Genomic DNA, 13907 nt, shown 5'->3' on the forward strand with positions numbered 1-13907 from the left:
GGATATCAATAGGAGTGGTACAGGAGTTCGTTCTGCTGGTTAATATTTTTAAATTTGGCAACACCCATGATTTACGCACAACAGGTGTGCCTCTATTCATTCACAAATTCGATCAGAAACATCCTGTCCCAATTTAAAATATGCCCCGATCAAAATTCTCACCGTGTTGAAAGTGAAATTACATCATACTTCAGTACCGAAGTTGAAAAACAAATTCACGAACAAAGAGGACATCCTACATAATAACATTCCTTATATCTCCAGATCTGTTTTTGAAAAGTTGGGTTCTTTGTTACGTTCCAAGGTCCTAGCGTCATCAGCAGAACGCGATGAATTTAAATTTTTCACATCGTTCTCAGTCCAGGTTTGCCTTTTTTCCTGTAATTCGAGGCACGAACACGCGTTCACAAAATCGTGGGCTGTTTTTTAGGACGGCTAATTAGTTCCTCTAGCATGATTTATAACTCAGCATGACTGGCCGCAGATTGTACTCCGCTGAAAATGATGGATTCGCTGGCTGCTAGCATCCAGAGATGAGTAATTAGTAGCCTTTTTGTCCCAACACACATAGAATTTCAATGTATGTATTCAGGATTACCAACTTCAAACAGGTTGGTATGTTTTCAATAGATATATGTAATGTAGTAGATGGTTTATTACTCATCGATAGTACATTGATTTTTGACGTTTACTAAACGCAAACAATTGTGGAGAAATACACGTCATCAGTTTACATTACTGGCAGAAGTGAGATTAGCAAGGATCAAGGATAGGGGTGGGTACTGGGTAGTACCAATTTATCATGAAATTCCTTTCTCTATTGTTTTTTTTAGGGCTGTGAAAGTGGATCTCCTGGCCTACCAGTATCATTTACTCTTTTGATAAATCGATGGGACAGTCCCCATTGTTGATTTCCTCCAAATTTTGGCTGTTGCTCATTTTTCATCAGGTACAAGATGATGAATTATTTCGATCATTCAAGTATATGATGATGAACAACACGGGTTTCGTAATTTCTGATGGTTGCGTTATTTTGAATTTTAATGAGCATGATGGGTCAATAATGGATGAATATTTATGATGCGAAGTTCAAATTGTTACGCAGAAGAAAAATATTAGCCAATATGATATATATCGTACAAGGCTCAATAATAATCCATTGATCAAATTACCTTTCTGCATGGAAGAGATAGTAAGAAATTCAAGTTGATGGAAAAATTTCTCGAACTTTCAGTGAATATTCGGCACAGCGGGTTTTCTCCAAAAGAGTTTGTTGACAAAAAGTGAACAACCTCGAGAAATTATTTTATAATTTCAGTGTATTTTTACATGCATTTCTATACTTGCAGGGGGTTTACTAGATATGAGGGGTTTATGCAGGTCTTCTGGTCCGTAAACTTTGATATTTTGTGGAGATATGTAATGTTGATAGTCTTTCATTATTCTAAACAAAAAATTTGCCAGCAGTTGTGGCTACGACTACCAAAAATGTCATCAGTATTCTAGACTTTCGAAAACTGCATTATTATCATAATTTTTTCCATACTACGTAAATTTGTCTCATATGTTCTTCATTTGAGAAATATACGCAATTCGCAATTTTATTTTTGCGTTTCTTGGAACTAATGAATCAGATTCTAAAAGTTAAATTATAGTTCGGCAATAAATAACATAAATATTGATTGTAAGTGGAAGAGGAGCCAAGAATCCTCCGAAATCGATACTCTATCCATAATCGATTCTATTCTCGTTATCTTCCGCAAGAAATATTATTTTTAAATTATGCCTCATCCGAAATCCTACGTTACAATATCCGTCATATTTTCATCGCCTTGTTTGAAGATCCAGATTATGAATTCGTTTAGCGCCTACGAGCGGATGTTCAAGAACGTAACGCAAACAGAGAAAGACATTGGACACACTTCTTCCTAAGAGATTTCACAGATACATCCATCCGGTCATCACAATATTTCGAAAAATTCTATATGAATAAATTTCTCAACTCACAGTTGAAATATTTACGATGTATTGATATCTTGTTAGCCTAGAACAGTTCCATGCATAAAAAAAATATTGCGTTACCATAGCAACGAACAATAACTCATTAGAAGTGTCAGTATGAAGTTTGAGGTCATCAAGCTATCATCAAGTACCTGTATTCAAAAGGGTTAAGAGGTAAGCAGATTTACGAAGATATGCTCAATACCCTTGGTGATGAATGTCCTTCGTATGCGATCGTGAAAAATTGGACTGCCAGCTTCAAAAGAGGTAAATTTTCCATTGAAGATGATGGGCCAGTTTCTGTGTCAGTCCCCGAAAATATCGACGCAGTTCATGACATGATTTTATCAGACCGTCGAATTGGGCTAAAACGGATATCTGAAGCACTGAATATTTCATACGAACGCGTTCATCTTATAGTTCACGTCATATGGACATGAGAAAAATTGCTGCAAATTGGATCCCCAAATGTTTGAATGTTGGCCAAAAGCGTGCAAGGGTAGAAGCATCGCGTTCGATCTGTGCTCGATTTGAAAACGACGTAGACTTCTTAAACTGAATTGTTACCATGGATGAGACTTGGGTACATTTCTACGATACAGAACCAAAGCAACAATCGATGGAATGGCGACACTCTGGTTCTCCAAGACCTAAGAAGTTTCGTGTCCAAAAATCTGCTGGAAAAGTTCTTGCTTCATTTTTTTGGGATTGCCATGGAGTAATCATGATTGATTTTTTGGATAAGGGTTGTACAATAACAGGAGATTACTATTCGACATTACTGACCACTCTGCGGAAAAAAATTGAAGAGAAAAGTCGCGGAAAGCTATCCAAAGGTGTTTTGTTTTTGTTGGACAACGCCCCAGCACACAAATCTCATGTTTCCATGCAAAAAATTCGTGATTTAGGGTTTGAATTACTAAAACATCCCCCTTATTCACCGGATTTGGCTGCATCCGACTATCATCTCTTTCCCCAACTGAAAAAAAGTTTAAAAAGTCGTAAATTTTCTTCCAACGAGGAGGTAATAAAAGCGATGAAGATATTTAAAGTAAACATAAAGCAGCACAATCATTTGAGTACTTTTTTGACAGCATTGGTTGGTTGCATTTCATCTAACGTAATTTAGTGGGTATCAAATTCCATTTTGAATTCATTGTGCCCAGTTCATTTATATCGATGTCAAATAACTTTCGTCACAAACCGACGTCATTCTCTCACGTTTTCGTACACCTTGATCTATTCGAAATTATCGATAATTCCTCTGATTCATTGCTACATTTAACAAGTATCACTGTTCGGATTGTATTTTGGAAGCGGACCAGAAGTACTTGAAACATCAGGATAATTTCACTCGACCAATGCCACCTTCCTTACGAGATTCGCTCCCAGCAAGGAGATCAGATTTTCATGACGTTGTTTCTGTGAAATTCGCCTACCAAAGTGGCGAACATCGATCGTTTCTTACGTCGTAAATGGTTCAGATCGGAACGTCACACTCGATGGCTAAACACACCCACGGGGTGACCTTTAAGTGTTTCCTTGTTGCTGTCGAATTCCTATGGCGATTTAATTAAACATTACGTACCGTTCCTACCTGTGGCGTTGTTCGAAATGAAAAAATTGGAGCTAGACTGCCGATTGCGAGGAGGCGTCTATCTGGGGGAATAATTTCGTAATTTGAAAGGATATCGAACCTCACGACTAGGCTCCTTTTAGGGCAGGCTGCTCAACGATTGCCTAGGAGTGCGAGGGTTTGCGTAAAACTCTTGAAAGCCTCACAGTAAAATGAGTACGTTCCAACATCGAAAGGCAAGAGTGAGAAAGAATGGTAATAGCTACACCAGACAAATCCGGAAGCACAGTACATTTTGTTAATTTTTTTCACAATTTATTACACCAGGTTCGAATTTTATTAGACTTTCCATATCTAGGCCTTTTTGGTGTAGGTTTGATGTGAAGCTACACCACCCACTTGTATTATTAGAGTAGATTTCATTACGAATTGGTTACAACCTTAGAACATAGATACTTGGAATGGAAAATAAAATTTTCAAAGACTGGAGTGAAAAAGTTGCTCAGTGTCGCCAATCACAATTGAGACAGTTGATTCGGACATCATTGGCGCATCAATTTTCAATACGAATAGGCAGGACGCATGTGAATGTTTCAATAAAACGCCACTGCCTTAGTGTCGCTCTAGACAGAGAAACATCGAATGTGTGAACTACAAACAATTCATTCGTAGCACTGAATGGCCATTCCATGTATCTATGTTGTAAGGTTACAACTGACTCATAGATTCAAATCCCAAGTTTCTACTTCGATTTGAAATAATCTGAGTTCCTAAAGACAGAATTAAGTTCGATTACGAATTATTCATCAACTCCATAGTTCAGAGACCATTTTTGGCTCAAAATTCGAAAAGAACAAGAGCCCAAAAAATGGTTCCTTTTGTTGACAAAGGTCTCGATATTTCATGTGGATATACGACGATGTATAGATATCTAGATAGCTTAGACTAGTTCCATGCATAAAAAATTTTTTGCGTTACCATAGCAACGAACAATAACTCAATAGAAGTGTCAGTGTGAAGTTTGAGGTCGAAAAAGTAAACTATAGTTACGCAATTAACTAAAAGAAAAAAGATGTCCACCGAAATTCTGAAAATCGATAAATTGATCCATCATCAAGTACACGTATTTAAAAGGGTTCAGAGGTAAGCAGATTTACGAAGATATGCACCCTTGTGATCAATGTCCCTCGTATGCGACCGTGAAAAATTGGACTGCAAGTTTCAAAAGAGGTAAATTTTCCATTGAAAATGATGACCGATCGGGAAGGTCAGTTTCTGTGTCAGTCCCCGAAAATATCGATGCAGTTCAAGACATGATTTTATCAGACCGTCGAATTGGGCTAAAACGGATATCTGAAGCACCGAATATTTTATACGAACGCGTTCATCATATAGTTCACGTCAATTTGGAAAAATTGCTGCAAAATGGATCCCAAAATGTTTGAATCTTGACCAAAAGCGTGCAAGGGTAGAAGCATCGCGTTCGATCTGTGCTCGATTTGAAAACGATGTAGACTTCTTCAACCGAATTGTAACTATGGATTAGACTTGGGTACATTTCTACTATCCAGAAACAAAGCAACAATCGATGGAATGGCGACATAAGAAGTTTCGTGTCCAAAAATCTGCTGGAAAAGTTCTTGCTTCAGTTTTTTGGGATTGCCATGTAGCAATCATGATTGATTTTTTGAATAAGGGTAGAACCATAACCGGAGATTACCTACCATTCGACATTACTGACCACTCTACGGGAAAAAATTAAATAGAAAAGACGCGGAAAGCTATCCAAAGGTGTTTTGTTTTTGCAGGACAACGCAACACAACACTCATGTTGCCATGTAAAAAATTCGTGAGTTAGGGTTTGAATTACTAGAACCTCCCCCCCTCATTCACCAGATTTGGCTCAATCCGACTCCATCATCTTTTTCCTCAACTGAAAAAAAGTTTAAAATGTCGTAAATTTTCTTCCAACGAGGAGGTAATAAAAGCTGTGGAGGTCTGGTTTGCAGTGCAAGAAGAAACTTTTTTTTGAAAAGTCTAGAGACGTTGCAGGTTCGCTAAAATAAATGTATCCAATTAAGAGGAGAATATATTGAGTAATAAAATATTTTGACATTGAAATTTTGTTATATTCAGTGTTATTCACAGGATAGTAGGAATGTGGATGGCCAAAAAACTAATTCCTTAGATGGAAGTAGTTTCTGACCATCCACATTCCTACTTTCCTGTGAATAACACTGAATATGATCTCACAAGGAAATTAAATATCAGACATACGTAAATTTTATAGCTATCAATTATATTCTCCACAATTTCATACCAGAAATATCATTTGCAAAAGAGTAACTGGTAAACAATATTTAATGTTTTGTTTTATTGCTTTCAGAAACACAAAAAAACAACCTTCTCATATTTTTCGAAAAATGTTTCTTGCTTCTTCTATGTTCAATATAAGAATCGGACAACAAATAGAATGATATAACACTTCAATTCGGTGCTCGAATTTTGCAGACGCACATTCGAATGAAACTAAATGATTTCATTTCACCAGTACCCGATCAATTGACCATTGACGTAGGTATGAATTCACTCCAGTCCTCGGTAGCAATTTGAATATTGGAAAGTAAAAATATCACGTCGATCATATGGAAATCGAGAGATTAACGTACTCGGCCTAAAGCGTGAGCAAAAATATTCATGGGATATATCACCGAGGAATTTTCAGATAGCTCATTCGAAATTGTTTGGAATTCCAATGCAAACAAACAATCACATCCGCTGAAAAATGTTTCTTCGGGCCAAATTTTATTCAGGACAACCGGAGTTGGGATTCTTGAACCCGAAAAATATTTCGTGAATGGCGTCCACTGTCTTGAAGTCAAAATTAGTGTGTCTATCGGTTTTCGGAATACCAATTCCTTTAGGAGAAAACGAAGCGTATCGTTTACGGGATTTACTGAGAAATCCTCCAAAAATATAATCGATTCATCGCTGAAAAGTTCCCGAATAGGAGAGATTGCCAAGTTATTCAAATATTTTCGGATGCTAAAAAAAACATAATTCGAAGTGGAATTCCAAGTGCATTTTTATCATGTAGTTTTCATGGTCGCTAATGTTTATGAAAATTACAACAATGGATGAAATTGATCCTTGGCTAATTAAACATTGTAGTGAGCACAATTGAGAAAACCCATTGTGAAAAAGTAGGTACAAAATTAAGTAGAATGCAAAAGATTCCAGTTTTCTGTCTGGTTACACGGAATATTTAATTTCTAGGACACTTTCCCTATTTTGAGTTATCAATTACTAGTTTTGAACTCAACCGACAAAGCCTGGTTATCCATTTGAACAAGAATTAAGAACTGGGGCGTTAGTTTCAGAAAAAAAACTACAAGAAACGTTATTCATTCATAATAAATTAAACTATTAGAAATTTATTTTTAAATATTGAAATATGAAAAAGGAAAAAACGTTTTTGGGCAATAAATTTAAGGGGTAGCTTTTTCAACTTTCAACGACTGGTTAATGCTTGAATTCTGACACAGATTTAATCGATTCATTCGGTCTAATCAATGAAAAAAATGTCGCAACATATTGATTGCTGAATATATTCCTGGAATTATTAATACGCAAATACCATTTAACATTTCTAACTAGGACTCCTACTGAAGGATGAAATTATAGATCTATTAAAGATTAAAAACATGTTGGAAACCTTCTTCGATTACACTGCGTTCTTCAAAAACCAGGAAATATTTCATTCGCCAAACCCCCTCCCAATCGATATTTCTGTGAAGTAACACTACTAAGCCAATATTAATAATTACACCAACAAATCATCGGTGACCTACATTTGCCTGTTTGTTCTGCGTTTAGATAACCTTCTCGTAAAGCAAGTCAGTTGTAAATCACTTTGTTACTTCTCAAGTGTGTACTTTAGTTTATTATATCTGTAGCTTTCAACGTTTCCTTTCAAAGGTGCCAGTCGTTTCACCTTCGAAAACCGTAAGTGGACCACTGGACAAGAGACACTGATGATGTCAATGAATGTGGAGTCGAAGTTTCATCCATATTGTTTGCTTATGGTCGAATAAGGAAGTTCCTTCTGCAGCGATGGAGAATCTGTTCGACTCTTGATTTCCATGACCGATTTATTGGCGAAGAGTCTACTGAATGGGATGAGACATGGTTCAATTCTTGTAAATGTATACAAAAAATAACTGGTTGTTCTTATTTCAATATCACTCAATCTAATTAGATATTATCTAATTCTCACGTCTGTGCTTCTACAATGAATGAACGAAATCTGTAATTTATTAGCAACCACAACTTTGAAATACTTCCAATTTCGTCATGGGCGTAGATAGTAAGGGGACAGGGTTCAAGCAAGCATAAAACAGCACCTAGCTTCCCAGCCCCCAACAGCAAACCCTGGCCACGCCAATGATTCTCGTTCACATTCAACTCCATTTCATCGGAATTCCGAAATATCGTTAAATATTGCAAACGTGAGAGCGCACTCGTGGAAAGAATGGATTAAAACGATGTGAATAATATGAAATACTCAGTGATTTTATTATTGTGTTAAAGAGGTTATTGTACCGCAAGTCGAGCATGAACTGCAACCGCCATTCTAACTGGCATATCGGTCTATATTTTGTCTGTTTTCCAGACAGAAGTAAATAACAACAATGTGTTGTGTTATTAAATCGTTTCGAATCGATTCTTCGATACTGAGGCAACAATTTTTCTGTTTGGTGGGTAGATAGCGCAAGGTTCACTGCCTTCAGTTACGAAACTCTTATTTGTGTTCTAGGAGGAAACTGCTTGTGACGACAGATACAGTTAGTCATTAGGAAAGTCGGATTTTAGGCACACAACTCACTGCAGCCTGTAAAAATTATTGTACTATCCTGTATTCTTATGTAAGAAGGTTGAATATAGATCTTATAGCCCTGTCACTTCATAACTCTCGAAGTTTGAAAGGGATAGCCCTTCGATCTCAGCTATCATGCTGTCAATCCCACATTCAACCTTAGAACATAGATACATCTATGTTCTAAGCATTCGACAGACTCTTCATGTCATGTCATTTTCTGTGTGAACTGATTTTTACTAGGAATAAATTTTTACTTGAAACTGTGAAATTGATGAAGAAATGGGTAAAAGAATCAGTTGGATAAGTGGATAAACATTTAGATTTCTCATATTTGAAGGTAACTTCTGAATCAGTCTCCAAATTTCTGAAATTCCGCAACTTTTGTGGATCAGTATATATGAATATTGTTACCCTGAGGCTTCAAGTGACACAATATCATCCAGAGGCTCCAAATTGTCTACAGACACAGACATGCATCTTGTACAAGCCGTGGATACGTGGCTAGACAAAATACATATTCATCAATCATCTTCAGGGCAAGAAAGGAAGTGGAGGAGACAAATCTGGGACGTTGGAAAAACCGGAAGTGATGTAGCCGGATGTACGGTACCTGGACGGAGGAGTGCATGCGAGAATTGAGGTCGCAATATGAATATTATTCAGTAAGTCATTGTTTGGAGACGGTGGGTATAATTTTCGAACGACTTTGACGCCATTCAAGAGTGCGTAGGTACGTCAGAGCTCTGCTTTATCGATATATTGATCTCATACGCCTATCTTTCGATTTGCCAAAAAGATTAGCGGTATCGATAGTGTTCTCGAATAGATCGAACGACCCAGATTGAATGCTGGTCGGTTTTTTATGCAAGTTCGTTAAACTATTTCGTGAAATCGAGACGGTTCTGTAGACGCACAGGGTATTTCGAAACTATTGATTGGTATCAATTATCCTTTCGATACCTATCTTAATGTTAATGAATCTACATCTGGAAACACGCAATATCTTAACGAAGATATTGGACTTAATTAACGAAATGAAATGTGCCATGTACAGGGTGGGCAAAATTCATTGTCTACTGAGGGACTCTCAAGAACTATAAGAACTAAAAGAAAAAGCTCATGCCTACAGTTCGATAAATCTTTCAGAGAATTTTTTAAGCCTGTTTCACAGGATCATTCATTTATGCATTGGAATTCGGGAGATTGGAAGCGACTTCAGTGATTCTGAAGCAATCTGCTTAAAATTAAGTCCGCAATTCCTAGAAAAATGTTTACACCCCACATAAATTCAATCCACTCTTTTTAGTTCATCGCTCTGACGTTCTGGATTCGAGAATTTTCAACAGAATCTACATATATTAAAGTGAAAAACGGAAGAAGAGACTTCGTCAATAATATTTACATCAATATGTAAAATTTGCAGTTAATTGTGGAAATCTCCGCAATAATAATTTATTATCATACACGATATCGAAGGTTTATTATTGGAAATAATAAACCATCAGTTAGCTGGTGTGATCAACAAGTGCATCGAACATTCGAATGCTATTTCCGAAACCATATTAATCTCATAAAACAAATCGTCCAGATAATATAAACCTAAAAGTTATTCCACCGAACATGTAACAAGCGAAACAGATTAATTCAACAACCATCCACTATAAATATTTTAACCTTGATTATCCTGCCAAGTAATTCGAAACAAATCATGCTCTATTAATATACCGAAGATGATTGTTAATGTGCTGCTCAACATTTTTCAGAGATAAGAAATCTCTAGAAGAATTTCCAAACAACGAATTGAGATGTTTTCGCATTGAGCAATATAAATTTATCAGCAGCTGTATGACAAGCTCGATGATGTGAATGATACATATCTGAAAATTTACCATGACCACAAAATGCTGAAGTTAACTGTCAAGTTAACCCCCCACTATACACAGCTTTTCAGTTTTGGCAGGGTGTGGTTGATATTCGGGGAGGCAATTTTTGAAACGGTCTCGAAATTTCTCAACTTTCCTTTCTTTCGTGAAGCAGTATATTTTGACAAAGCTAACATTACAGTTTATTCGCTTGGTAGTGTGTTGATTTGTTCAATTATTGCTCCTAAGTTCTGAATAGGATGTCCGCATGTCAAAACCGACTGTGGGTTAGAAATCAGAATCCCACTATCTATTGTCCTCTGTTTATCTGTTAATCCGAGAACAGTTTACTAACCAGGATTTGTTTGACGAATTTTTTAACGTGTGCGAAGGTTATATGAGGATTATTTGGCCTAAGGATTGGTTACTTCATTTGCTTAGGCGTATTCCGAGCTTTTCCATTTGAAGATGATAGCACTTGGTCAAACATGAAACGACAGAACAAATATCAATGAAACATTAACGTGTGCGAAGGTTATATGAGGATTATTTGGCCTAAGGATTGGTTACTTCATTTGCTTAGGCGTATTCCGAGCTTTTCCATTTGAAGATGATAGCACTTGGTCAAACATGAAACGACAGAACAAATATCAATGAAACATTAATATTGACAAATCGATTTATTAGTTGACATAGCACATTCATAACGTGTTTCAACTGGAACAAATCTTCACGGGAAGAAAAACCTCTCTGTTATCTGTACGTTATTTTTTGAGCTTTCGGCAGAAGCATTCTTCAACAATGAGTAGACTGAGTCATGAAAGAAGAAGTATCTATGTATACAGTCCCTGGCCATATTATTAGACGCATTGATTCGATGCAAAATCTCAATATTGAATTATTAAATTGAATGTATATGTTACATATACTTCATCTGTAAATGGTTTTCACATATAATATATCATATTCAATAAAAAATATTGATTTATTGATGATTAAACATGAAATTCTAATATTTTGCTGAGCCACCCTGTGTAGCTATGAGAGCTTCATACTATTAATGCAGAATTGTTCGGTTTGCTGCATTCGAAGATAATGATTTCATATGTGGATTATCGAAATAACGTTCGAACCTGCAGAATGCAAGAAGACCACTGGAAAACATAGTACTGATTCATACTTAAGTACTAATACTACAACATCAAAAATAAATGCCAAATAGAACAATTTAATGAGAGTCGTAGATGAAACTAACATTCTGTGGAAATGAAATTCAAATATTCTGCTTTTTCCTCGAGCAATACCAGTAAATATAAAAAAAATCCTCAGTGCGTCTAATAAACTGGCCAGGGACTGTATATCGTTGAGAACGAAAAGTCATCTTAGTGTTATTCATTTTAGTATTGACTTGTTGACCACAACTAGAGGTATCTCTGTGGAAATTACAGTTTTCTTTGGTCCGAATTTTCATTGATTATTAGTGATATCAATTGAATAGTTCCTAAGGAAATTTTTTTTATTTATTTCTCAGTTTCACCCAGTATACTCTGGTTATAGGAGGAAAGGAGGACTGAATGGAATTTCCAATAATAGATGTATTTAATCCGCCAAAAATATCCTTTTTTATCGGCCTGAAAAACTTTCAAACGACACCTGAACATGAAATGGAGGGAGATATAATAAATCTCTCCCGAGCAAGGATCATTAATAATGTCACACAAAACTTTTTCATAAAGACATGGGTTTTATCATTGTTTACATGATGCTGCTTGTCACTCTCACAACTTTCTGTATATTATGTCGTAATTGGAGTGACGTGGTTATCAAGATAAATATTTCAGTATCCTGAATAGAAAATGACAACTGACAACTCTTTTACTTCACAGATCATATGGTTATAATTTTATCATTTGCTGTGTCACAATAGCAAGGCATTTTACTTGTCGAGTTCAAATTTCCATGCTTACTTTTTAATTTTGTATGCAAAAACACAGTTGGTTTTACTCAAGATTTGATCAGTTTTTGGCCAGAACTTCGTTTACAATGATAGTTTTATAAGACGAACATGTTTTGAATATTCTGGTGTATTATAAAGTTTCAGTTGGTTTGGAATAAAGTATGAAATTTCTGAGAGTGGTCTTATCCCGCAATTTGATCTTGAAGCCGTAAGCAGCGTTTAAAAATTCATCCCTTATACTTTCTCTACCTTACTGAATATTTAACGGATAATATTCTTGAAAACTTTTCCCAACCTTCAGAAGAGAATCGATATTGGAATCATTACATGCATAATAATTTGAAACATAAACTTTTCAGCTGAAATAGAGTAGGAAAATAACAAATTTTAGGTGCGATTTAGTATATTTTTCGAAGAACTCTTCCAATGAAATCAAACCGACAAAAAAACGATGAATTTTCGTATAATTGCAAAATTAACATATGAAAAATGACGGATTGGCGAAAAATTATTAATACTATCCCTGAAGTTCGTTTTTAGTGAAAACAGAATTTCATGAAGCGAACCAACAAATTCATTCATGTTTCAAATAAACACCTTATAGAAAAATAAATGATCTATTTCTGTTCTTCCATCAATAAATAGAAGCCATAAGGAAATATACATTTCGAAATACATATGCCATTACGAAATAATCAAATATATACAGTTTGATAGAGTAAAATAATATTTTTCATTTCTCCAGACAAAAGAGAGACTGCACAAAATAGTGAGAAGACAAAGCTGGAAAACTGATCGAAGACAAGATAAATTCAATCTTCAACCCTTCAGATACTAGTCTGTTAAATGTATTGACTTAAAAATCGTCCATGACTAAGATCAAACTGAATTGATAAGAAGATTCTGATCGTTTTCTCCTGATCAACAGTAGTCATGATCAGGTATTTCCTCGAAAAGTACAACGTGATTTTTAGCACGAAGTACTGAATAAACATTCTTAATCATTCTTACGACATTAATTCAACTTCTCATTATAGTAGGCTGCAACACTTTAAAGAATTTCAACCGTGAACTTTCCAGCTATGGTGGAATTTCGAAATGTTTCAACGCAGTCTTTGTTTATTTTTGCTCTATTGGGATAGTCCAGGGCGTCCTTCGTTCAACATTTTCTATTTAAACAGAGTTATCAAGTCTTCCTCATCGAAATTGAAGCAAAAAATTCCAGAATTGGCAAAGAACTTCAAGAATTATCGTTTAATTAAATTGATAAACGAAAACAAAGGATCATTTTATCGAGAGCAGACAAATTTCTAAATCTTTCGCAATTTAAGGGTATAAATGTTGGTTATAACCATTATAGCAGAGATAGCTGAAAGCGAAATTGTCGAAGTAACTGTCCTGCTTAAAAACACATCATGTGCCAATTCTACGCCCAATATAATGTCCGCAAAATAAATAGCGGCAATGAAGAGGTGAACAACCTCAATTATTCCTCAAACTACCGTCATTGCGGTGTATTCAAACATTTTGTCTCGTAAAATGAAAACGAGATATATCGTCCAAGTTCATGTACTTGTACTTAAATGAAGAATATTTTGCGTGACATTTTTTGTGTTGAACTACAAAAACTCA

At 35.7% G+C, this 13907-nt stretch overlaps 1 protein-coding gene and 1 long non-coding RNA gene across 4 annotated transcripts in view; one reads left to right on the plus strand and one right to left on the minus strand.

The window, feature by feature from the left end:
• LOC123310787 (TLD domain-containing protein 2) overlaps positions 1-13907 on the minus strand; it is a 98057-nt gene that overhangs the window by 62793 nt on the left and 21357 nt on the right. The gene's annotated exons all lie outside the window — the stretch shown is intronic.
• LOC123310795 lies at positions 8060-13486 on the plus strand. The gene is made up of 3 exons (XR_006537402.1): positions 8060-8334; positions 8394-9118; positions 13021-13486. It is a non-coding gene; the product is annotated as an uncharacterized LOC123310795 (long non-coding RNA).

The sequence above is a fragment of the Coccinella septempunctata genome, chromosome 4 (assembly GCF_907165205.1).
Source record: "Coccinella septempunctata chromosome 4, icCocSept1.1, whole genome shotgun sequence".
NCBI classification, from domain to species: domain Eukaryota; kingdom Metazoa; phylum Arthropoda; class Insecta; order Coleoptera; family Coccinellidae; genus Coccinella; species Coccinella septempunctata.